Raw genomic sequence first — 23,151 nt, 5'->3', positions numbered from 1 at the left:
TCATGTAGAAATCATAACCCTGTGGGGCATACATATTTGATCCCCTCACATTCTCCATTGTAACTAATCATTAAAAAAACAATCCTCCATTAGGAATCACAAAGGAACACTTACTAATTATATGAAAATTCATAATTATTACAATCAGTCCCTATATATGCTATAGATGATCCCCAATCAAAATTCAGTGTAAGCTACTTTGTAGGAAAGTAGAAGCAATGATAGACAAATAAAAAAAGAACTGCAGTGCATAGCAGGAGGTTACAGCGTCCCCTGCTGGCTGAAGCAGGTATTAAAAGCTTACAGCACCTGGGATTCCCAGGCGGTCTCCCATCCAAGTACTAACCAGGCCAGTTTTGAAAGAGGGAAGTTAATCTTCACGGAATCGGTTTGTTCAATGTGTTTATCAGACGTTTGAACGTTCAGTTTGCCCGCAAGTCGTGAAACAAGTCTTAAAAACAAGCTGCAAGTCTTTAGTTAACTCCCAGCGTCAAAGTATTGCTGAATCTAGTAAGATTAAGTGTAAGTCTATCCATAGGCCCACACGTTTGAGTAGAAAAGTAATAAAATCAACTAGGTCATAGTCACTTGCTCTAATTTTGGCGAGGTGTTACTTTAAACCTAAGTATGTATAAATAACCCTTTAACAACCTGTTCACTCGCTTACGGCCATACCACCCTGAACACGCCCGATCTCGTCCGATCTCGGAAGCTAAGCAGGGTCGGGCCTGGTTAGTACTTGGATGGGAGACCGCCTGGGAATACCAGGTGCTGTAAGCTTTTAATACCTCCTTTAGCCAGAAGAGGGCGCTGTTGCCTCACTAGTGGAGAAAGGACTGAGAGAAACAGGCCAGTGGAAAATGAAACATGATTTTATTTGGCAGTCTGTCCTCTTTTTTTTTGTTGCAATTTTCATCAATGTTTTCAGTGAGTATTAATACATATTACGCTCTCTGGAGGCTGTTTTCAAAGTTCAGTTTTACATTCAAAAAGTACATGTAGCCTACTTACGTAAGGACTACTGCATTAACATATTTTAATTACTTGTACTTAGGTTACTCTTTACTTCCCCACAACACTCTGGTAGCCATATTATACATTTGATTCAACTGGAAATATTCACCATCATTATAAATGTTTTCACATCAATAATAAACATTTACACCAAATCAGGAATTATTATAAATGATTACTATTAAGATTGAATTTAAAAAAAACCTGCAAACAAGTGATGCTTACTTATCAATCAATTGACGATTTTTCAGAAGTTGACCATTTCGCATCGTCACTTTTACTGTGGATTTATTAAGGTTTTCAATCCTGCAAACTTGTGAACAGTGAACAGCAGAAATAAGTTTAAATGTTGCATTAAGGCACACAAGATTTAGGATTATTATAGTAGCCTAAGCAGTGATTGATTAAGATACAAGGGACAACTCGAAATTATGTTTTTATCACCACTTACTTGTTTTGAGGTAATCTTGAATGACAAATGAATAAATCAGCCATTGCAATGTTTCATGTAGAAATCATAACCCTGTGGGGCATACATATTTGATCCCCTCACATTCTCCATTGTAACTAATCATTAAAAAAACAATCCTCCATTAGGAATCACAAAGGAACACTTACTAATTATATGAAAATTCATAATTATTACAATCAGTCCCTATATATGCTATAGATGATCCCCAATCAAAATTCAGTGTAAGCTACTTTGTAGGAAAGTAGAAGCAATGATAGACAAATAAAAAAAGAACTGCAGTGCATAGCAGGAGGTTACAGCGTCCCCTGCTGGCTGAAGCAGGTATTAAAAGCTTACAGCACCTGGGATTCCCAGGCGGTCTCCCATCCAAGTACTAACCAGGCCAGTTTTGAAAGAGGGAAGTTAATCTTCACGGAATCGGTTTGTTCAATGTGTTTATCAGACGTTTGAACGTTCAGTTTGCCCGCAAGTCGTGAAACAAGTCTTAAAAACAAGCTGCAAGTCTTTAGTTAACTCCCAGCGTCAAAGTATTGCTGAATCTAGTAAGATTAAGTGTAAGTCTATCCATAGGCCCACACGTTTGAGTAGAAAAGTAATAAAATCAACTAGGTCATAGTCACTTGCTCTAATTTTGGCGAGGTGTTACTTTAAACCTAAGTATGTATAAATAACCCTTTAACAACCTGTTCACTCGCTTACGGCCATACCACCCTGAACACGCCCGATCTCGTCCGATCTCGGAAGCTAAGCAGGGTCGGGCCTGGTTAGTACTTGGATGGGAGACCGCCTGGGAATACCAGGTGCTGTAAGCTTTTAATACCTCCTTTAGCCAGAAGAGGGCGCTGTTGCCTCACTAGTGGAGAAAGGACTGAGAGAAACAGGCCAGTGGAAAATGAAACATGATTTTATTTGGCAGTCTGTCCTCTTTTTTTTTGTTGCAATTTTCATCAATGTTTTCAGTGAGTATTAATACATATTACGCTCTCTGGAGGCTGTTTTCAAAGTTCAGTTTTACATTCAAAAAGTACATGTAGCCTACTTACGTAAGGACTACTGCATTAACATATTTTAATTACTTGTACTTAGGTTACTCTTTACTTCCCCACAACACTCTGGTAGCCATATTATACATTTGATTCAACTGGAAATATTCACCATCATTATAAATGTTTTCACATCAATAATAAACATTTACACCAAATCAGGAATTATTATAAATGATTACTATTAAGATTGAATTTAAAAAAAACCTGCAAACAAGTGATGCTTACTCATCAATCAATTGACGATTTTTCAGAAGTTGACCATTTCGCATCGTCACTTTTACTGTGGATTTATTAAGGTTTTCAATCCTGCAAACTTGTGAACAGTGAACAGCAGAAATAAGTTTAAATGTTGCATTAAGGCACACAAGATTTAGGATTATTATAGTAGCCTAAGCAGTGATTGATTAAGATACAAGGGACAACTCGAAATTATGTTTTTATCACCACTTACTTGTTTTGAGGTAATCTTGAATGACAAATGAATAAATCAGCCATTGCAATGTTTCATGTAGAAATCATAACCCTGTGGGGCATACATATTTGATCCCCTCACATTCTCCATTGTAACTAATCATTAAAAAAACAATCCTCCATTAGGAATCACAAAGGAACACTTACTAATTATATGAAAATTCATAATTATTACAATCAGTCCCTATATATGCTATAGATGATCCCCAATCAAAATTCAGTGTAAGCTACTTTGTAGGAAAGTAGAAGCAATGATAGACAAATAAAAAAAGAACTGCAGTGCATAGCAGGAGGTTACAGCGTCCCCTGCTGGCTGAAGCAGGTATTAAAAGCTTACAGCACCTGGGATTCCCAGGCGGTCTCCCATCCAAGTACTAACCAGGCCAGTTTTGAAAGAGGGAAGTTAATCTTCACGGAATCGGTTTGTTCAATGTGTTTATCAGACGTTTGAACGTTCAGTTTGCCCGCAAGTCGTGAAACAAGTCTTAAAAACAAGCTGCAAGTCTTTAGTTAACTCCCAGCGTCAAAGTATTGCTGAATCTAGTAAGATTAAGTGTAAGTCTATCCATAGGCCCACACGTTTGAGTAGAAAAGTAATAAAATCAACTAGGTCATAGTCACTTGCTCTAATTTTGGCGAGGTGTTACTTTAAACCTAAGTATGTATAAATAACCCTTTAACAACCTGTTCACTCGCTTACGGCCATACCACCCTGAACACGCCCGATCTCGTCCGATCTCGGAAGCTAAGCAGGGTCGGGCCTGGTTAGTACTTGGATGGGAGACCGCCTGGGAATACCAGGTGCTGTAAGCTTTTAATACCTCCTTTAGCCAGAAGAGGGCGCTGTTGCCTCACTAGTGGAGAAAGGACTGAGAGAAACAGGCCAGTGGAAAATGAAACATGATTTTATTTGGCAGTCTGTCCTCTTTTTTTTTGTTGCAATTTTCATCAATGTTTTCAGTGAGTATTAATACATATTACGCTCTCTGGAGGCTGTTTTCAAAGTTCAGTTTTACATTCAAAAAGTACATGTAGCCTACTTACGTAAGGACTACTGCATTAACATATTTTAATTACTTGTACTTAGGTTACTCTTTACTTCCCCACAACACTCTGGTAGCCATATTATACATTTGATTCAACTGGAAATATTCACCATCATTATAAATGTTTTCACATCAATAATAAACATTTACACCAAATCAGGAATTATTATAAATGATTACTATTAAGATTGAATTTAAAAAAAACCTGCAAACAAGTGATGCTTACTTATCAATCAATTGACGATTTTTCAGAAGTTGACCATTTCGCATCGTCACTTTTACTGTGGATTTATTAAGGTTTTCAATCCTGCAAACTTGTGAACAGTGAACAGCAGAAATAAGTTTAAATGTTGCATTAAGGCACACAAGATTTAGGATTATTATAGTAGCCTAAGCAGTGATTGATTAAGATACAAGGGACAACTCGAAATTATGTTTTTATCACCACTTACTTGTTTTGAGGTAATCTTGAATGACAAATGAATAAATCAGCCATTGCAATGTTTCATGTAGAAATCATAACCCTGTGGGGCATACATATTTGATCCCCTCACATTCTCCATTGTAACTAATCATTAAAAAAACAATCCTCCATTAGGAATCACAAAGGAACACTTACTAATTATATGAAAATTCATAATTATTACAATCAGTCCCTATATATGCTATAGATGATCCCCAATCAAAATTCAGTGTAAGCTACTTTGTAGGAAAGTAGAAGCAATGATAGACAAATAAAAAAAGAACTGCAGTGCATAGCAGGAGGTTACAGCGTCCCCTGCTGGCTGAAGCAGGTATTAAAAGCTTACAGCACCTGGGATTCCCAGGCGGTCTCCCATCCAAGTACTAACCAGGCCAGTTTTGAAAGAGGGAAGTTAATCTTCACGGAATCGGTTTGTTCAATGTGTTTATCAGACGTTTGAACGTTCAGTTTGCCCGCAAGTCGTGAAACAAGTCTTAAAAACAAGCTGCAAGTCTTTAGTTAACTCCCAGCGTCAAAGTATTGCTGAATCTAGTAAGATTAAGTGTAAGTCTATCCATAGGCCCACACGTTTGAGTAGAAAAGTAATAAAATCAACTAGGTCATAGTCACTTGCTCTAATTTTGGCGAGGTGTTACTTTAAACCTAAGTATGTATAAATAACCCTTTAACAACCTGTTCACTCGCTTACGGCCATACCACCCTGAACACGCCCGATCTCGTCCGATCTCGGAAGCTAAGCAGGGTCGGGCCTGGTTAGTACTTGGATGGGAGACCGCCTGGGAATACCAGGTGCTGTAAGCTTTTAATACCTCCTTTAGCCAGAAGAGGGCGCTGTTGCCTCACTAGTGGAGAAAGGACTGAGAGAAACAGGCCAGTGGAAAATGAAACATGATTTTATTTGGCAGTCTGTCCTCTTTTTTTTTGTTGCAATTTTCATCAATGTTTTCAGTGAGTATTAATACATATTACGCTCTCTGGAGGCTGTTTTCAAAGTTCAGTTTTACATTCAAAAAGTACATGTAGCCTACTTACGTAAGGACTACTGCATTAACATATTTTAATTACTTGTACTTAGGTTACTCTTTACTTCCCCACAACACTCTGGTAGCCATATTATACATTTGATTCAACTGGAAATATTCACCATCATTATAAATGTTTTCACATCAATAATAAACATTTACACCAAATCAGGAATTATTATAAATGATTACTATTAAGATTGAATTTAAAAAAAACCTGCAAACAAGTGATGCTTACTTATCAATCAATTGACGATTTTTCAGAAGTTGACCATTTCGCATCGTCACTTTTACTGTGGATTTATTAAGGTTTTCAATCCTGCAAACTTGTGAACAGTGAACAGCAGAAATAAGTTTAAATGTTGCATTAAGGCACACAAGATTTAGGATTATTATAGTAGCCTAAGCAGTGATTGATTAAGATACAAGGGACAACTCGAAATTATGTTTTTATCACCACTTACTTGTTTTGAGGTAATCTTGAATGACAAATGAATAAATCAGCCATTGCAATGTTTCATGTAGAAATCATAACCCTGTGGGGCATACATATTTGATCCCCTCACATTCTCCATTGTAACTAATCATTAAAAAAACAATCCTCCATTAGGAATCACAAAGGAACACTTACTAATTATATGAAAATTCATAATTATTACAATCAGTCCCTATATATGCTATAGATGATCCCCAATCAAAATTCAGTGTAAGCTACTTTGTAGGAAAGTAGAAGCAATGATAGACAAATAAAAAAAGAACTGCAGTGCATAGCAGGAGGTTACAGCGTCCCCTGCTGGCTGAAGCAGGTATTAAAAGCTTACAGCACCTGGGATTCCCAGGCGGTCTCCCATCCAAGTACTAACCAGGCCAGTTTTGAAAGAGGGAAGTTAATCTTCACGGAATCGGTTTGTTCAATGTGTTTATCAGACGTTTGAACGTTCAGTTTGCCCGCAAGTCGTGAAACAAGTCTTAAAAACAAGCTGCAAGTCTTTAGTTAACTCCCAGCGTCAAAGTATTGCTGAATCTAGTAAGATTAAGTGTAAGTCTATCCATAGGCCCACACGTTTGAGTAGAAAAGTAATAAAATCAACTAGGTCATAGTCACTTGCTCTAATTTTGGCGAGGTGTTACTTTAAACCTAAGTATGTATAAATAACCCTTTAACAACCTGTTCACTCGCTTACGGCCATACCACCCTGAACACGCCCGATCTCGTCCGATCTCGGAAGCTAAGCAGGGTCGGGCCTGGTTAGTACTTGGATGGGAGACCGCCTGGGAATACCAGGTGCTGTAAGCTTTTAATACCTCCTTTAGCCAGAAGAGGGCGCTGTTGCCTCACTAGTGGAGAAAGGACTGAGAGAAACAGGCCAGTGGAAAATGAAACATGATTTTATTTGGCAGTCTGTCCTCTTTTTTTTTGTTGCAATTTTCATCAATGTTTTCAGTGAGTATTAATACATATTACGCTCTCTGGAGGCTGTTTTCAAAGTTCAGTTTTACATTCAAAAAGTACATGTAGCCTACTTACGTAAGGACTACTGCATTAACATATTTTAATTACTTGTACTTAGGTTACTCTTTACTTCCCCACAACACTCTGGTAGCCATATTATACATTTGATTCAACTGGAAATATTCACCATCATTATAAATGTTTTCACATCAATAATAAACATTTACACCAAATCAGGAATTATTATAAATGATTACTATTAAGATTGAATTTAAAAAAAACCTGCAAACAAGTGATGCTTACTCATCAATCAATTGACGATTTTTCAGAAGTTGACCATTTCGCATCGTCACTTTTACTGTGGATTTATTAAGGTTTTCAATCCTGCAAACTTGTGAACAGTGAACAGCAGAAATAAGTTTAAATGTTGCATTAAGGCACACAAGATTTAGGATTATTATAGTAGCCTAAGCAGTGATTGATTAAGATACAAGGGACAACTCGAAATTATGTTTTTATCACCACTTACTTGTTTTGAGGTAATCTTGAATGACAAATGAATAAATCAGCCATTGCAATGTTTCATGTAGAAATCATAACCCTGTGGGGCATACATATTTGATCCCCTCACATTCTCCATTGTAACTAATCATTAAAAAAACAATCCTCCATTAGGAATCACAAAGGAACACTTACTAATTATATGAAAATTCATAATTATTACAATCAGTCCCTATATATGCTATAGATGATCCCCAATCAAAATTCAGTGTAAGCTACTTTGTAGGAAAGTAGAAGCAATGATAGACAAATAAAAAAAGAACTGCAGTGCATAGCAGGAGGTTACAGCGTCCCCTGCTGGCTGAAGCAGGTATTAAAAGCTTACAGCACCTGGGATTCCCAGGCGGTCTCCCATCCAAGTACTAACCAGGCCAGTTTTGAAAGAGGGAAGTTAATCTTCACGGAATCGGTTTGTTCAATGTGTTTATCAGACGTTTGAACGTTCAGTTTGCCCGCAAGTCGTGAAACAAGTCTTAAAAACAAGCTGCAAGTCTTTAGTTAACTCCCAGCGTCAAAGTATTGCTGAATCTAGTAAGATTAAGTGTAAGTCTATCCATAGGCCCACACGTTTGAGTAGAAAAGTAATAAAATCAACTAGGTCATAGTCACTTGCTCTAATTTTGGCGAGGTGTTACTTTAAACCTAAGTATGTATAAATAACCCTTTAACAACCTGTTCACTCGCTTACGGCCATACCACCCTGAACACGCCCGATCTCGTCCGATCTCGGAAGCTAAGCAGGGTCGGGCCTGGTTAGTACTTGGATGGGAGACCGCCTGGGAATACCAGGTGCTGTAAGCTTTTAATACCTCCTTTAGCCAGAAGAGGGCGCTGTTGCCTCACTAGTGGAGAAAGGACTGAGAGAAACAGGCCAGTGGAAAATGAAACATGATTTTATTTGGCAGTCTGTCCTCTTTTTTTTTGTTGCAATTTTCATCAATGTTTTCAGTGAGTATTAATACATATTACGCTCTCTGGAGGCTGTTTTCAAAGTTCAGTTTTACATTCAAAAAGTACATGTAGCCTACTTACGTAAGGACTACTGCATTAACATATTTTAATTACTTGTACTTAGGTTACTCTTTACTTCCCCACAACACTCTGGTAGCCATATTATACATTTGATTCAACTGGAAATATTCACCATCATTATAAATGTTTTCACATCAATAATAAACATTTACACCAAATCAGGAATTATTATAAATGATTACTATTAAGATTGAATTTAAAAAAAACCTGCAAACAAGTGATGCTTACTTATCAATCAATTGACGATTTTTCAGAAGTTGACCATTTCGCATCGTCACTTTTACTGTGGATTTATTAAGGTTTTCAATCCTGCAAACTTGTGAACAGTGAACAGCAGAAATAAGTTTAAATGTTGCATTAAGGCACACAAGATTTAGGATTATTATAGTAGCCTAAGCAGTGATTGATTAAGATACAAGGGACAACTCGAAATTATGTTTTTATCACCACTTACTTGTTTTGAGGTAATCTTGAATGACAAATGAATAAATCAGCCATTGCAATGTTTCATGTAGAAATCATAACCCTGTGGGGCATACATATTTGATCCCCTCACATTCTCCATTGTAACTAATCATTAAAAAAACAATCCTCCATTAGGAATCACAAAGGAACACTTACTAATTATATGAAAATTCATAATTATTACAATCAGTCCCTATATATGCTATAGATGATCCCCAATCAAAATTCAGTGTAAGCTACTTTGTAGGAAAGTAGAAGCAATGATAGACAAATAAAAAAAGAACTGCAGTGCATAGCAGGAGGTTACAGCGTCCCCTGCTGGCTGAAGCAGGTATTAAAAGCTTACAGCACCTGGGATTCCCAGGCGGTCTCCCATCCAAGTACTAACCAGGCCAGTTTTGAAAGAGGGAAGTTAATCTTCACGGAATCGGTTTGTTCAATGTGTTTATCAGACGTTTGAACGTTCAGTTTGCCCGCAAGTCGTGAAACAAGTCTTAAAAACAAGCTGCAAGTCTTTAGTTAACTCCCAGCGTCAAAGTATTGCTGAATCTAGTAAGATTAAGTGTAAGTCTATCCATAGGCCCACACGTTTGAGTAGAAAAGTAATAAAATCAACTAGGTCATAGTCACTTGCTCTAATTTTGGCGAGGTGTTACTTTAAACCTAAGTATGTATAAATAACCCTTTAACAACCTGTTCATTCGCTTACGGCCATACCACCCTGAACACGCCCGATCTCGTCCGATCTCGGAAGCTAAGCAGGGTCGGGCCTGGTTAGTACTTGGATGGGAGACCGCCTGGGAATACCAGGTGCTGTAAGCTTTTAATACCTCCTTTAGCCAGAAGAGGGCGCTGTTGCCTCACTAGTGGAGAAAGGACTGAGAGAAACAGGCCAGTGGAAAATGAAACATGATTTTATTTGGCAGTCTGTCCTCTTTTTTTTTGTTGCAATTTTCATCAATGTTTTCAGTGAGTATTAATACATATTACGCTCTCTGGAGGCTGTTTTCAAAGTTCAGTTTTACATTCAAAAAGTACATGTAGCCTACTTACGTAAGGACTACTGCATTAACATATTTTAATTACTTGTACTTAGGTTACTCTTTACTTCCCCACAACACTCTGGTAGCCATATTATACATTTGATTCAACTGGAAATATTCACCATCATTATAAATGTTTTCACATCAATAATAAACATTTACACCAAATCAGGAATTATTATAAATGATTACTATTAAGATTGAATTTAAAAAAAACCTGCAAACAAGTGATGCTTACTCATCAATCAATTGACGATTTTTCAGAAGTTGACCATTTCGCATCGTCACTTTTACTGTGGATTTATTAAGGTTTTCAATCCTGCAAACTTGTGAACAGTGAACAGCAGAAATAAGTTTAAATGTTGCATTAAGGCACACAAGATTTAGGATTATTATAGTAGCCTAAGCAGTGATTGATTAAGATACAAGGGACAACTCGAAATTATGTTTTTATCACCACTTACTTGTTTTGAGGTAATCTTGAATGACAAATGAATAAATCAGCCATTGCAATGTTTCATGTAGAAATCATAACCCTGTGGGGCATACATATTTGATCCCCTCACATTCTCCATTGTAACTAATCATTAAAAAAACAATCCTCCATTAGGAATCACAAAGGAACACTTACTAATTATATGAAAATTCATAATTATTGCAATCAGTCCCTATATATGCTATAGATGATCCCCAATCAAAATTCAGTGTAAGCTACTTTGTAGGAAAGTAGAAGCAATGATAGACAAATAAAAAAAGAACTGCAGTGCATAGCAGGAGGTTACAGCGTCCCCTGCTGGCTGAAGCAGGTATTAAAAGCTTACAGCACCTGGGATTCCCAGGCGGTCTCCCATCCAAGTACTAACCAGGCCAGTTTTGAAAGAGGGAAGTTAATCTTCACGGAATCGGTTTGTTCAATGTGTTTATCAGACGTTTGAACGTTCAGTTTGCCCGCAAGTCGTGAAACAAGTCTTAAAAACAAGCTGCAAGTCTTTAGTTAACTCCCAGCGTCAAAGTATTGCTGAATCTAGTAAGATTAAGTGTAAGTCTATCCATAGGCCCACACGTTTGAGTAGAAAAGTAATAAAATCAACTAGGTCATAGTCACTTGCTCTAATTTTGGCGAGGTGTTACTTTAAACCTAAGTATGTATAAATAACCCTTTAACAACCTGTTCACTCGCTTACGGCCATACCACCCTGAACACGCCCGATCTCGTCCGATCTCGGAAGCTAAGCAGGGTCAGGCCTGGTTAGTACTTGGATGGGAGACCGCCTGGGAATACCAGGTGCTGTAAGCTTTTAATACCTCCTTTAGCCAGAAGAGGGCGCTGTTGCCTCACTAGTGGAGAAAGGACTGAGAGAAACAGGCCAGTGGAAAATGAAACATGATTTTATTTGGCAGTCTGTCCTCTTTTTTTTTGTTGCAATTTTCATCAATGTTTTCAGTGAGTATTAATACATATTACGCTCTCTGGAGGCTGTTTTCAAAGTTCAGTTTTACATTCAAAAAGTACATGTAGCCTACTTACGTAAGGACTACTGCATTAACATATTTTAATTACTTGTACTTAGGTTACTCTTTACTTCCCCACAACACTCTGGTAGCCATATTATACATTTGATTCAACTGGAAATATTCACCATCATTATAAATGTTTTCACATCAATAATAAACATTTACACCAAATCAGGAATTATTATAAATGATTACTATTAAGATTGAATTTAAAAAAAACCTGCAAACAAGTGATGCTTACTTATCAATCAATTGACGATTTTTCAGAAGTTGACCATTTCGCATCGTCACTTTTACTGTGGATTTATTAAGGTTTTCAATCCTGCAAACTTGTGAACAGTGAACAGCAGAAATAAGTTTAAATGTTGCATTAAGGCACACAAGATTTAGGATTATTATAGTAGCCTAAGCAGTGATTGATTAAGATACAAGGGACAACTCGAAATTATGTTTTTATCACCACTTACTTGTTTTGAGGTAATCTTGAATGACAAATGAATAAATCAGCCATTGCAATGTTTCATGTAGAAATCATAACCCTGTGGGGCATACATATTTGATCCCCTCACATTCTCCATTGTAACTAATCATTAAAAAAACAATCCTCCATTAGGAATCACAAAGGAACACTTACTAATTATATGAAAATTCATAATTATTACAATCAGTCCCTATATATGCTATAGATGATCCCCAATCAAAATTCAGTGTAAGCTACTTTGTAGGAAAGTAGAAGCAATGATAGACAAATAAAAAAAGAACTGCAGTGCATAGCAGGAGGTTACAGCGTCCCCTGCTGGCTGAAGCAGGTATTGAAAGCTTACAGCACCTGGGATTCCCAGGCGGTCTCCCATCCAAGTACTAACCAGGCCAGTTTTGAAAGAGGGAAGTTAGTCTTCATGGAATCTTTTTTTTCAATGTGTTTATCAGACGTTTGAACGTTCAGTTTGCCCGCAAGTCGTGAAACAAGTCTTAAAAACAAGCTGCAAGTCTTTAGTTAACTCCCAGCGTCAAAGTATTGCTGAATCTAGTAAGATTAAGTGTAAGTCTATCCATAGGCCCACACGTTTGAGTAGAAAAGTAATAAAATCAACTAGGTCATAGTCACTTGCTCTAATTTTGGCGAGGTGTTACTTTAAACCTAAGTATGTATAAATAACCCTTTAACAACCTGTTCATTCGCTTACGGCCATACCACCCTGAACACGCCCGCTCTCGTCCGATCTAGGAAGCTAAGCAGGGTCGGGCCTGGTTAGTACTTGGATGGGAGACCGCCTGGGAATACCAGGTGCTGTAAGCTTTTAATACCTCCTTTAGCCAGAAGAGGGCGCTGTTGCCTCACTAGTGGAGAAAGGACTGAGAGAAACAGGCCAGTGGAAAATGAAACATGATTTTATTTGGCAGTCTGTCCTCTTTTTTTTTGTTGCAATTTTCATCAATGTTTTCAGTGAGTATTAATACATATTACGCTCTCTGGAGGCTGTTTTCAAAGTTCAGTTTTACATTCAAAAAGTACATGTAGCCTACTTACGTAAGGACTACTGCATTAACATATTTTAATTACTTGTACTTAGGTTACTCTTTACTTCCCCACAACACTCTGGTAGCCATATTATACATTTGATTCAACTGGAAATATTCACCATCATTATAAATGTTTTCACATCAATAATAAACATTTACACCAAATCAGGAATTATTATAAATGATTACTATTAAGATTGAATTTAAAAAAAACCTGCAAACAAGTGATGCTTACTCATCAATCAATTGACGATTTTTCAGAAGTTGACCATTTCGCATCGTCACTTTTACTGTGGATTTATTAAGGTTTTCAATCCTGCAAACTTGTGAACAGTGAACAGCAGAAATAAGTTTAAATGTTGCATTAAGGCACACAAGATTTAGGATTATTATAGTAGCCTAAGCAGTGATTGATTAAGATACAAGGGACAACTCGAAATTATGTTTTTATCACCACTTACTTGTTTTGAGGTAATCTTGAATGACAAATGAATAAATCAGCCATTGCAATGTTTCATGTAGAAATCATAACCCTGTGGGGCATACATATTTGATCCCCTCACATTCTCCATTGTAACTAATCATTAAAAAAACAATCCTCCATTAGGAATCACAAAGGAACACTTACTAATTATATGAAAATTCATAATTATTACAATCAGTCCCTATATATGCTATAGATGATCCCCAATCAAAATTCAGTGTAAGCTACTTTGTAGGAAAGTAGAAGCAATGATAGACAAATAAAAAAAGAACTGCAGTGCATAGCAGGAGGTTACAGCGTCCCCTGCTGGCTGAAGCAGGTATTAAAAGCTTACAGCACCTGGGATTCCCAGGCGGTCTCCCATCCAAGTACTAACCAGGCCAGTTTTGAAAGAGGGAAGTTAATCTTCACGGAATCGGTTTGTTCAATGTGTTTATCAGACGTTTGAACGTTCAGTTTGCCCGCAAGTCGTGAAACAAGTCTTAAAAACAAGCTGCAAGTCTTTAGTTAACTCCCAGCGTCAAAGTATTGCTGAATCTAGTAAGATTAAGTGTAAGTCTATCCATAGGCCCACACGTTTGAGTAGAAAAGTAATAAAATCAACTAGGTCATAGTCACTTGCTCTAATTTTGGCGAGGTGTTACTTTAAACCTAAGTATGTATAAATAACCCTTTAACAACCTGTTCATTCGCTTACGGCCATACCACCCTGAACACGCCCGATCTCGTCCGATCTCGGAAGCTAAGCAGGGTCGGGCCTGGTTAGTACTTGGATGGGAGACCGCCTGGGAATACCAGGTGCTGTAAGCTTTTAATACCTCCTTTAGCCAGAAGAGGGCGCTGTTGCCTCACTAGTGGAGAAAGGACTGAGAGAAACAGGCCAGTGGAAAATGAAACATGATTTTATTTGGCAGTCTGTCCTCTTTTTTTTTGTTGCAATTTTCATCAATGTTTTCAGTGAGTATTAATACATATTACGCTCTCTGGAGGCTGTTTTCAAAGTTCAGTTTTACATTCAAAAAGTACATGTAGCCTACTTACGTAAGGACTACTGCATTAACATATTTTAATTACTTGTACTTAGGTTACTCTTTACTTCCCCACAACACTCTGGTAGCCATATTATACATTTGATTCAACTGGAAATATTCACCATCATTATAAATGTTTTCACATCAATAATAAACATTTACACCAAATCAGGAATTATTATAAATGATTACTATTAAGATTGAATTTAAAAAAAACCTGCAAACAAGTGATGCTTACTTATCAATCAATTGACGATTTTTCAGAAGTTGACCATTTCGCATCGTCACTTTTACTGTGGATTTATTAAGGTTTTCAATCCTGCAAACTTGTGAACAGTGAACAGCAGAAATAAGTTTAAATGTTGCATTAAGGCACACAAGATTTAGGATTATTATAGTAGCCTAAGCAGTGATTGATTAAGATACAAGGGACAACTTGAAATTATGTTTTTATCACCACTTACTTGTTTTGAGGTAATCTTGAATGACAAATGAATAAATCAGCCATTGCAATGTTTCATGTAGAAATCATAACCCTGTGGGGCATACATATTTGATCCCCTCACATTCTCCATTGTAACTAATCATTAAAAAAACAATCCTCCATTAGGAATCACAAAGGAACACTTACTAATTATATGAAAATTCATAATTATTACAATCAGTCCCTATATATGCTATAGATGATCCCCAATCAAAATTCAGTGTAAGCTACTTTGTAGGAAAGTAGAAGCAATGATAGACAAATAAAAAAAGAACTGCAGTGCATAGCAGGAGGTTACAGCGCCCCCTGCTGGCTGAAGCAGGTATTAAAAGCTTACAGCACCTGGGATTCCCAGGCGGTCTCCCATCCAAGTACTAACCAGGCCAGTTTTGAAAGAGGGAAGTTAATCTTCACGGAATCGGTTTGTTCAATGTGTTTATCAGACGTTTGAACGTTCAGTTTGCCCGCAAGTCGTGAAACAAGTCTTAAAAACAAGCTGCAAGTCTTTAGTTAACTCCCAGCGTCAAAGTATTGCTGAATCTAGTAAGATTAAGTGTAAGTCTATCCATAGGCCCACACGTTTGAGTAGAAAAGTAATCAAATCAACTAGGTCATAGTCACTTGCTCTAATTTTGGCGAGGTGTTACTTTAAACCTAAGTATGTATAAATAACCCTTTAACAACCTGTTCATTCGCTTACGGCCATACCACCCTGAACACGCCCGATCTCGTCCGATCTCGGAAGCTAAGCAGGGTCGGGCCTGGTTAGTACTTGGATGGGAGACCGCCTGGGAATACCAGGTGCTGTAAGCTTTTAATACCTCCTTTAGCCAGAAGAGGGCGCTGTTGCCTCACTAGTGGAGAAAGGACTGAGAGAAACAGGCCAGTGGAAAATGAAACATGATTTTATTTGGCAGTCTGTCCTCTTTTTTTTTGTTGCAATTTTCATCAATGTTTTCAGTGAGTATTAATACATATTACGCTCTCTGGAGGCTGTTTTCAAAGTTCAGTTTTACATTCAAAAAGTACATGTAGCCTACTTACGTAAGGACTACTGCATTAACATATTTTAATTACTTGTACTTAGGTTACTCTTTACTTCCCCACAACACTCTGGTAGCCATATTATACATTTGATTCAACTGGAAATATTCACCATCATTATAAATGTTTTCACATCAATAATAAACATTTACACCAAATCAGGAATTATTATAAATGATTACTATTAAGATTGAATTTAAAAAAAACCTGCAAACAAGTGATGCTTACTTATCAATCAATTGACGATTTTTCAGAAGTTGACCATTTCGCATCGTCACTTTTACTGTGGATTTATTAAGGTTTTCAATCCTGCAAACTTGTGAACAGTGAACAGCAGAAATAAGTTTAAATGTTGCATTAAGGCACACAAGATTTAGGATTATTATAGTAGCCTAAGCAGTGATTGATTAAGATACAAGGGACAACTTGAAATTATGTTTTTATCACCACTTACTTGTTTTGAGGTAATCTTGAATGACAAATGAATAAATCAGCCATTGCAATGTTTCATGTAGAAATCATAACCCTGTGGGGCATACATATTTGATCCCCTCACATTCTCCATTGTAACTAATCATTAAAAAAACAATCCTCCATTAGGAATCACAAAGGAACACTTACTAATTATATGAAAATTCATAATTATTACAATCAGTCCCTATATATGCTATAGATGATCCCCAATCAAAATTCAGTGTAAGCTACTTTGTAGGAAAGTAGAAGCAATGATAGACAAATAAAAAAAGAACTGCAGTGCATAGCAGGAGGTTACAGCGCCCCCTGCTGGCTGAAGCAGGTATTAAAAGCTTACAGCACCTGGGATTCCCAGGCGGTCTCCCATCCAAGTACTAACCAGGCCAGTTTTGAAAGAGGGAAGTTAATCTTCACGGAATCGGTTTGTTCAATGTGTTTATCAGACGTTTGAACGTTCAGTTTGCCCGCAAGTCGTGAAACAAGTCTTAAAAACAAGCTGCAAGTCTTTAGTTAACTCCCAGCGTCAAAGTATTGCTGAATCTAGTAAGATTAAGTGTAAGTCTATCCATAGGCCCACACGTTTGAGTAGAAAAGTAATAAAATCAACTAGGTCATAGTCACTTGCTCTAATTTTGGCGAGGTGTTACTTTAAACCTAAGTATGTATAAATAACCCTTTAACAACCTGTTCATTCGCTTACGGCCATACCACCCTGAACACGCCCGATCTCGTCCGATCTCAGAAGCTAAGCAGGGTCGGGCCTGGTTAGTACTTGGATGGGAGACCGCCTGGGAATACCAGGTGCTGTAAGCTTTTAATACCTCCTTTAGCCAGAAGAGGGCGCTGTTGCCTCACTAGTGGAGAAAGGACTGAGAGAAACAGGCCAGTGGAAAATGAAACATGATTTTATTTGGCAGTCTGTCCTCTTTTTTTTTGTTGCAATTTTCATCAATGTTTTCAGTGAGTATTAATACATATTACGCTCTCTGGAGGCTGTTTTCAAAGTTCAGTTTTACATTCAAAAAGTACATGTAGCCTACTTACGTAAGGACTACTGCATTAACATATTTTAATTACTTGTACTTAGGTTACTCTTTACTTCCCCACAACACTCTGGTAGCCATATTATACATTTGATTCAACTGGAAATATTCACCATCATTATAAATGTTTTCACATCAATAATAAACATTTACACCAAATCAGGAATTATTATAAATGATTACTATTAAGATTGAATTTAAAAAAAACCTGCAAACAAGTGATGCTTACTTATCAATCAATTGACGATTTTTCAGAAGTTGACCATTTCGCATCGTCACTTTTACTGTGGATTTATTAAGGTTTTCAATCCTGCAAACTTGTGAACAGTGAACAGCAGAAATAAGTTTAAATGTTGCATTAAGGCACACAAGATTTAGGATTATTATAGTAGCCTAAGCAGTGATTGATTAAGATACAAGGGACAACTCGAAATTATGTTTTTATCACCACTTACTTGTTTTGAGGTAATCTTGAATGACAAATGAATAAATCAGCCATTGCAATGTTTCATGTAGAAATCATAACCCTGTGGGGCATACATATTTGATCCCCTCACATTCTCCATTGTAACTAATCATTAAAAAAACAATCCTCCATTAGGAATCACAAAGGAACACTTACTAATTATATGAAAATTCATAATTATTACAATCAGTCCCTATATATGCTATAGATGATCCCCAATCAAAATTCAGTGTAAGCTACTTTGTAGGAAAGTAGAAGCAATGATAGACAAATAAAAAAAGAACTGCAGTGCATAGCAGGAGGTTACAGCGTCCCCTGCTGGCTGAAGCAGGTATTAAAAGCTTACAGCACCTGGGATTCCCAGGCGGTCTCCCATCCAAGTACTAACCAGGCCAGTTTTGAAAGAGGGAAGTTAATCTTCACGGAATCGGTTTGTTCAATGTGTTTATCAGACGTTTGAACGTTCAGTTTGCCCGCAAGTCGTGAAACAAGTCTTAAAAACAAGCTGCAAGTCTTTAGTTAACTCCCAGCGTCAAAGTATTGCTGAATCTAGTAAGATTAAGTGTAAGTCTATCCATAGGCCCACACGTTTGAGTAGAAAAGTAATAAAATCAACTAGGTCATAGTCACTTGCTCTAATTTTGGCGAGGTGTTACTTTAAACCTAAGTATGTATAAATAACCCTTTAACAACCTGTTCATTTGCTTATGGCCATACCACCCTGAACACGCCCGATCTCGTCCGATCTCGGAAGCTAAGCAGGGTCGGGCCTGGTTAGTACTTGGATGGGAGACCGCCTGGGAATACCAGGTGCTGTAAGCTTTTAATACCTCCTTTAGCCAGAAGAGGGCGCTGTTGCCTCACTAGTGGAGAAAGGACTGAGAGAAACAGGCCAGTGGAAAATGAAACATGATTTTATTTGGCAGTCTGTCCTCTTTTTTTTTGTTGCAATTTTCATCAATGTTTTCAGTGAGTATTAATACATATTACGCTCTCTGGAGGCTGTTTTCAAAGTTCAGTTTTACATTCAAAAAGTACATGTAGCCTACTTACGTAAGGACTACTGCATTAACATATTTTAATTACTTGTACTTAGGTTACTCTTTACTTCCCCACAACACTCTGGTAGCCATATTATACATTTGATTCAACTGGAAATATTCACCATCATTATAAATGTTTTCACATCAATAATAAACATTTACACCAAATCAGGAATTATTATAAATGATTACTATTAAGATTGAATTTAAAAAAAACCTGCAAACAAGTGATGCTTACTTATCAATCAATTGACGATTTTTCAGAAGTTGACCATTTCGCATCGTCACTTTTACTGTGGATTTATTAAGGTTTTCAATCCTGCAAACTTGTGAACAGTGAACAGCAGAAATAAGTTTAAATGTTGCATTAAGGCACACAAGATTTAGGATTATTATAGTAGCCTAAGCAGTGATTGATTAAGATACAAGGGACAACTTGAAATTATGTTTTTATCACCACTTACTTGTTTTGAGGTAATCTTGAATGACAAATGAATAAATCAGCCATTGCAATGTTTCATGTAGAAATCATAACCCTGTGGGGCATACATATTTGATCCCCTCACATTCTCCATTGTAACTAATCATTAAAAAAACAATCCTCCATTAGGAATCACAAAGGAACACTTACTAATTATATGAAAATTCATAATTATTACAATCAGTCCCTATATATGCTATAGATGATCCCCAATCAAAATTCAGTGTAAGCTACTTTGTAGGAAAGTAGAAGCAATGATAGACAAATAAAAAAAGAACTGCAGTGCATAGCAGGAGGTTACAGCGCCCCCTGCTGGCTGAAGCAGGTATTAAAAGCTTACAGCACCTGGGATTCCCAGGCGGTCTCCCATCCAAGTACTAACCAGGCCAGTTTTGAAAGAGGGAAGTTAATCTTCACGGAATCGGTTTGTTCAATGTGTTTATCAGACGTTTGAACGTTCAGTTTGCCCGCAAGTCGTGAAACAAGTCTTAAAAACAAGCTGCAAGTCTTTAGTTAACTCCCAGCGTCAAAGTATTGCTGAATCTAGTAAGATTAAGTGTAAGTCTATCCATAGGCCCACACGTTTGAGTAGAAAAGTAATCAAATCAACTAGGTCATAGTCACTTGCTCTAATTTTGGCGAGGTGTTACTTTAAACCTAAGTATGTATAAATAACCCTTTAACAACCTGTTCATTCGCTTACGGCCATACCACCCTGAACACGTCCGATCTCGTCCGATCTCGAAAGCTAAGCAGGGTCGGGCCTGGTTAGTACTTGGATGGGAGACCGCCTGGGAATACCAGGTGCTGTAAGCTTCTAATACCTCCTTTAGCCAGAAGAGGGCGCTGTTGCCTCACTAGTGGAGAAAGGACTGAGAGAAACAGGCCAGTGGAAAATGAAACATGATTTTATTTGGCAGTCTGTCCTCTTTTTTTTTGTTGCAATTTTCATCAATGTTTTCAGTGAGTATTAATACATATTACGCTCTCTGGAGGCTGTTTTCAAAGTTCAGTTTTACATTCAAAAAGTACATGTAGCCTACTTACGTAAGGACTACTGCATTAACATATTTTAATTACTTGTACTTAGGTTACTCTTTACTTCCCCACAACACTCTGGTAGCCATATTATACATTTGATTCAACTGGAAATATTCACCATCATTATAAATGTTTTCACATCAATAATAAACATTTACACCAAATCAGGAATTATTATAAATGATTACTATTAAGATTGAATTTAAAAAAAACCTGCAAACAAGTGATGCTTACTTATCAATCAATTGACGATTTTTCAGAAGTTGACCATTTCGCATCGTCACTTTTACTGTGGATTTATTAAGGTTTTCAATCCTGCAAACTTGTGAACAGTGAACAGCAGAAATAAGTTTAAATGTTGCATTAAGGCACACAAGATTTAGGATTATTATAGTAGCCTAAGCAGTGATTGATTAAGATACAAGGGACAACTCGAAATTATGTTTTTATCACCACTTACTTGTTTTGAGGTAATCTTGAATGACAAATGAATAAATCAGCCATTGCAATGTTTCATGTAGAAATCATAACCCTGTGGGGCATACATATTTGATCCCCTCACATTCTCCATTGTAACTAATCATTAAAAAAACAATCCTCCATTAGGAATCACAAAGGAACACTTACTAATTATATGAAAATTCATAATTATTACAATCAGTCCCTATATATGCTATAGATGATCCCCAATCAAAATTCAGTGTAAGCTACTTTGTAGGAAAGTAGAAGCAATGATAGACAAATAAAAAAAGAACTGCAGTGCATAGCAGGAGGTTACAGCGTCCCCTGCTGGCTGAAGCAGGTATTAAAAGCTTACAGCACCTGGGATTCCCAGGCGGTCTCCCATCCAAGTACTAACCAGGCCAGTTTTGAAAGAGGGAAGTTAATCTTCACGGAATCGGTTTGTTCAATGTGTTTATCAGACGTTTGAACGTTCAGTTTGCCCGCAAGTCGTGAAACAAGTCTTAAAAACAAGCTGCAAGTCTTTAGTTAACTCCCAGCGTCAAAGTATTGCTGAATCTAGTAAGATTAAGTGTAAGTCTATCCATAGGCCCACACGTTTGAGTAGAAAAGTAATCAAATCAACTAGGTCATAGTCACTTGCTCTAATTTTGGCGAGGTGTTACTTTAAACCTAAGTATGTATAAATAACCCTTTAACAACCTGTTCATTCGCTTACGGCCATACCACCCTGAACACGCCCGATCTCGTCCGATCTCGGAAGCTAAGCAGGGTCGGGCCTGGTTAGTACTTGGATGGGAGACCGCCTGGGAATACCAGGTGCTGTAAGCTTTTAATACCTCCTTTAGCCAGAAGAGGGCGCTGTTGCCTCACTAGTGGAGAAAGGACTGAGAGAAACAGGCCAGTGGAAAATGAAACATGATTTTATTTGGCAGTCTGTCCTCTTTTTTTTTGTTGCAATTTTCATCAATGTTTTCAGTGAGTATTAATACATATTACGCTCTCTGGAGGCTGTTTTCAAAGTTCAGTTTTACATTCAAAAAGTACATGTAGCCTACTTACGTAAGGACTACTGCATTAACATATTTTAATTACTTGTACTTAGGTTACTCTTTACTTCCCCACAACACTCTGGTAGCCATATTATACATTTGATTCAACTGGAAATATTCACCATCATTATAAATGTTTTCACATCAATAATAAACATTTACACCAAATCAGGAATTATTATAAATGATTACTATTAAGATTGAATTTAAAAAAAACCTGCAAACAAGTGATGCTTACTCATCAATCAATTGACGATTTTTCAGAAGTTGACCATTTCGCATCGTCACTTTTACTGTGGATTTATTAAGGTTTTCAATCCTGCAAACTTGTGAACAGTGAACAGCAGAAATAAGTTTAAATGTTGCATTAAGGCACACAAGATTTAGGATTATTATAGTAGCCTAAGCAGTGATTGATTAAGATACAAGGGACAACTCGAAATTATGTTTTTATCACCACTTACTTGTTTTGAGGTAATCTTGAATGACAAATGAATAAATCAGCCATTGCAATGTTTCATGTAGAAATCATAACCCTGTGGGGCATACATATTTGATCCCCTCACATTCTCCATTGTAACTAATCATTAAAAAAACAATCCTCCATTAGGAATCACAAAGGAACACTTACTAATTATATGAAAATTCATAATTATTACAATCAGTCCGTATATATGCTATAGATGATCCCCAATCAAAATTCAGTGTAAGCTACTTTGTAGGAAAGTAGAAGCAATGATAGACAAATAAAAAAAGAACTGCAGTGCATAGCAGGAGGTTACAGCGTCCCCTGCTGGCTGAAGCAGGTATTAAAAGCTTACAGCACCTGGGATTCCCAGGCGGTCTCCCATCCAAGTACTAACCAGGCCAGTTTTGAAAGAGGGAAGTTAATCTTCAC

General features: G+C 37.2%; 15 non-coding genes across 15 annotated transcripts; all 15 read left to right on the top strand.

Annotated features, from left to right (window-relative positions):
- The first annotated feature begins 661 nt into the window (after window positions 1-661).
- On the top strand, window positions 662-780 carry LOC136182144 (5S ribosomal RNA). Its single transcript, XR_010668462.1, has one exon. It is a non-coding gene; the product is annotated as a 5S ribosomal RNA (ribosomal RNA).
- A 1,399-nt stretch (window positions 781-2,179) lies between these two features.
- Window positions 2,180-2,298, top strand: LOC136182143 (5S ribosomal RNA). The gene has a single exon (XR_010668461.1). It is a non-coding gene; the product is annotated as a 5S ribosomal RNA (ribosomal RNA).
- Window positions 2,299-3,697: 1,399 nt separating this feature from the next.
- On the top strand, window positions 3,698-3,816 carry LOC136182142 (5S ribosomal RNA). The gene has a single exon (XR_010668460.1). It is a non-coding gene; the product is annotated as a 5S ribosomal RNA (ribosomal RNA).
- A 1,399-nt stretch (window positions 3,817-5,215) lies between these two features.
- Window positions 5,216-5,334, top strand: LOC136182141 (5S ribosomal RNA). Its single transcript, XR_010668459.1, has one exon. It is a non-coding gene; the product is annotated as a 5S ribosomal RNA (ribosomal RNA).
- Window positions 5,335-6,733: 1,399 nt separating this feature from the next.
- On the top strand, window positions 6,734-6,852 carry LOC136182140 (5S ribosomal RNA). Its single transcript, XR_010668458.1, has one exon. It is a non-coding gene; the product is annotated as a 5S ribosomal RNA (ribosomal RNA).
- Window positions 6,853-8,251: 1,399 nt separating this feature from the next.
- Window positions 8,252-8,370, top strand: LOC136182139 (5S ribosomal RNA). The gene has a single exon (XR_010668457.1). It is a non-coding gene; the product is annotated as a 5S ribosomal RNA (ribosomal RNA).
- Window positions 8,371-9,769: 1,399 nt separating this feature from the next.
- On the top strand, window positions 9,770-9,888 carry LOC136182138 (5S ribosomal RNA). The gene has a single exon (XR_010668456.1). It is a non-coding gene; the product is annotated as a 5S ribosomal RNA (ribosomal RNA).
- A 1,399-nt stretch (window positions 9,889-11,287) lies between these two features.
- Window positions 11,288-11,406, top strand: LOC136181634 (5S ribosomal RNA). The gene has a single exon (XR_010667981.1). It is a non-coding gene; the product is annotated as a 5S ribosomal RNA (ribosomal RNA).
- Window positions 11,407-12,805: 1,399 nt separating this feature from the next.
- On the top strand, window positions 12,806-12,924 carry LOC136181836 (5S ribosomal RNA). The gene has a single exon (XR_010668182.1). It is a non-coding gene; the product is annotated as a 5S ribosomal RNA (ribosomal RNA).
- Window positions 12,925-14,323: 1,399 nt separating this feature from the next.
- Window positions 14,324-14,442, top strand: LOC136182137 (5S ribosomal RNA). The gene has a single exon (XR_010668455.1). It is a non-coding gene; the product is annotated as a 5S ribosomal RNA (ribosomal RNA).
- Window positions 14,443-15,841: 1,399 nt separating this feature from the next.
- Window positions 15,842-15,960, top strand: LOC136182135 (5S ribosomal RNA). Its single transcript, XR_010668453.1, has one exon. It is a non-coding gene; the product is annotated as a 5S ribosomal RNA (ribosomal RNA).
- A 1,399-nt stretch (window positions 15,961-17,359) lies between these two features.
- LOC136181655 (5S ribosomal RNA) lies at window positions 17,360-17,478 on the top strand. Its single transcript, XR_010668002.1, has one exon. It is a non-coding gene; the product is annotated as a 5S ribosomal RNA (ribosomal RNA).
- A 1,399-nt stretch (window positions 17,479-18,877) lies between these two features.
- Window positions 18,878-18,996, top strand: LOC136181380 (5S ribosomal RNA). Its single transcript, XR_010667729.1, has one exon. It is a non-coding gene; the product is annotated as a 5S ribosomal RNA (ribosomal RNA).
- A 1,399-nt stretch (window positions 18,997-20,395) lies between these two features.
- Window positions 20,396-20,514, top strand: LOC136181752 (5S ribosomal RNA). Its single transcript, XR_010668099.1, has one exon. It is a non-coding gene; the product is annotated as a 5S ribosomal RNA (ribosomal RNA).
- A 1,399-nt stretch (window positions 20,515-21,913) lies between these two features.
- Window positions 21,914-22,032, top strand: LOC136182134 (5S ribosomal RNA). Its single transcript, XR_010668452.1, has one exon. It is a non-coding gene; the product is annotated as a 5S ribosomal RNA (ribosomal RNA).
- The last annotated feature ends 1,119 nt before the right edge of the window (window positions 22,033-23,151 follow it).

The sequence above is a fragment of the Labrus bergylta genome, chromosome 13 (assembly GCF_963930695.1).
Source record: "Labrus bergylta chromosome 13, fLabBer1.1, whole genome shotgun sequence".
Taxonomy (NCBI): domain Eukaryota; kingdom Metazoa; phylum Chordata; class Actinopteri; order Labriformes; family Labridae; genus Labrus; species Labrus bergylta.
Note: the sequence above shows the minus strand (reverse complement) of the source record. Positions and strands in the feature narration are given on the sequence as shown.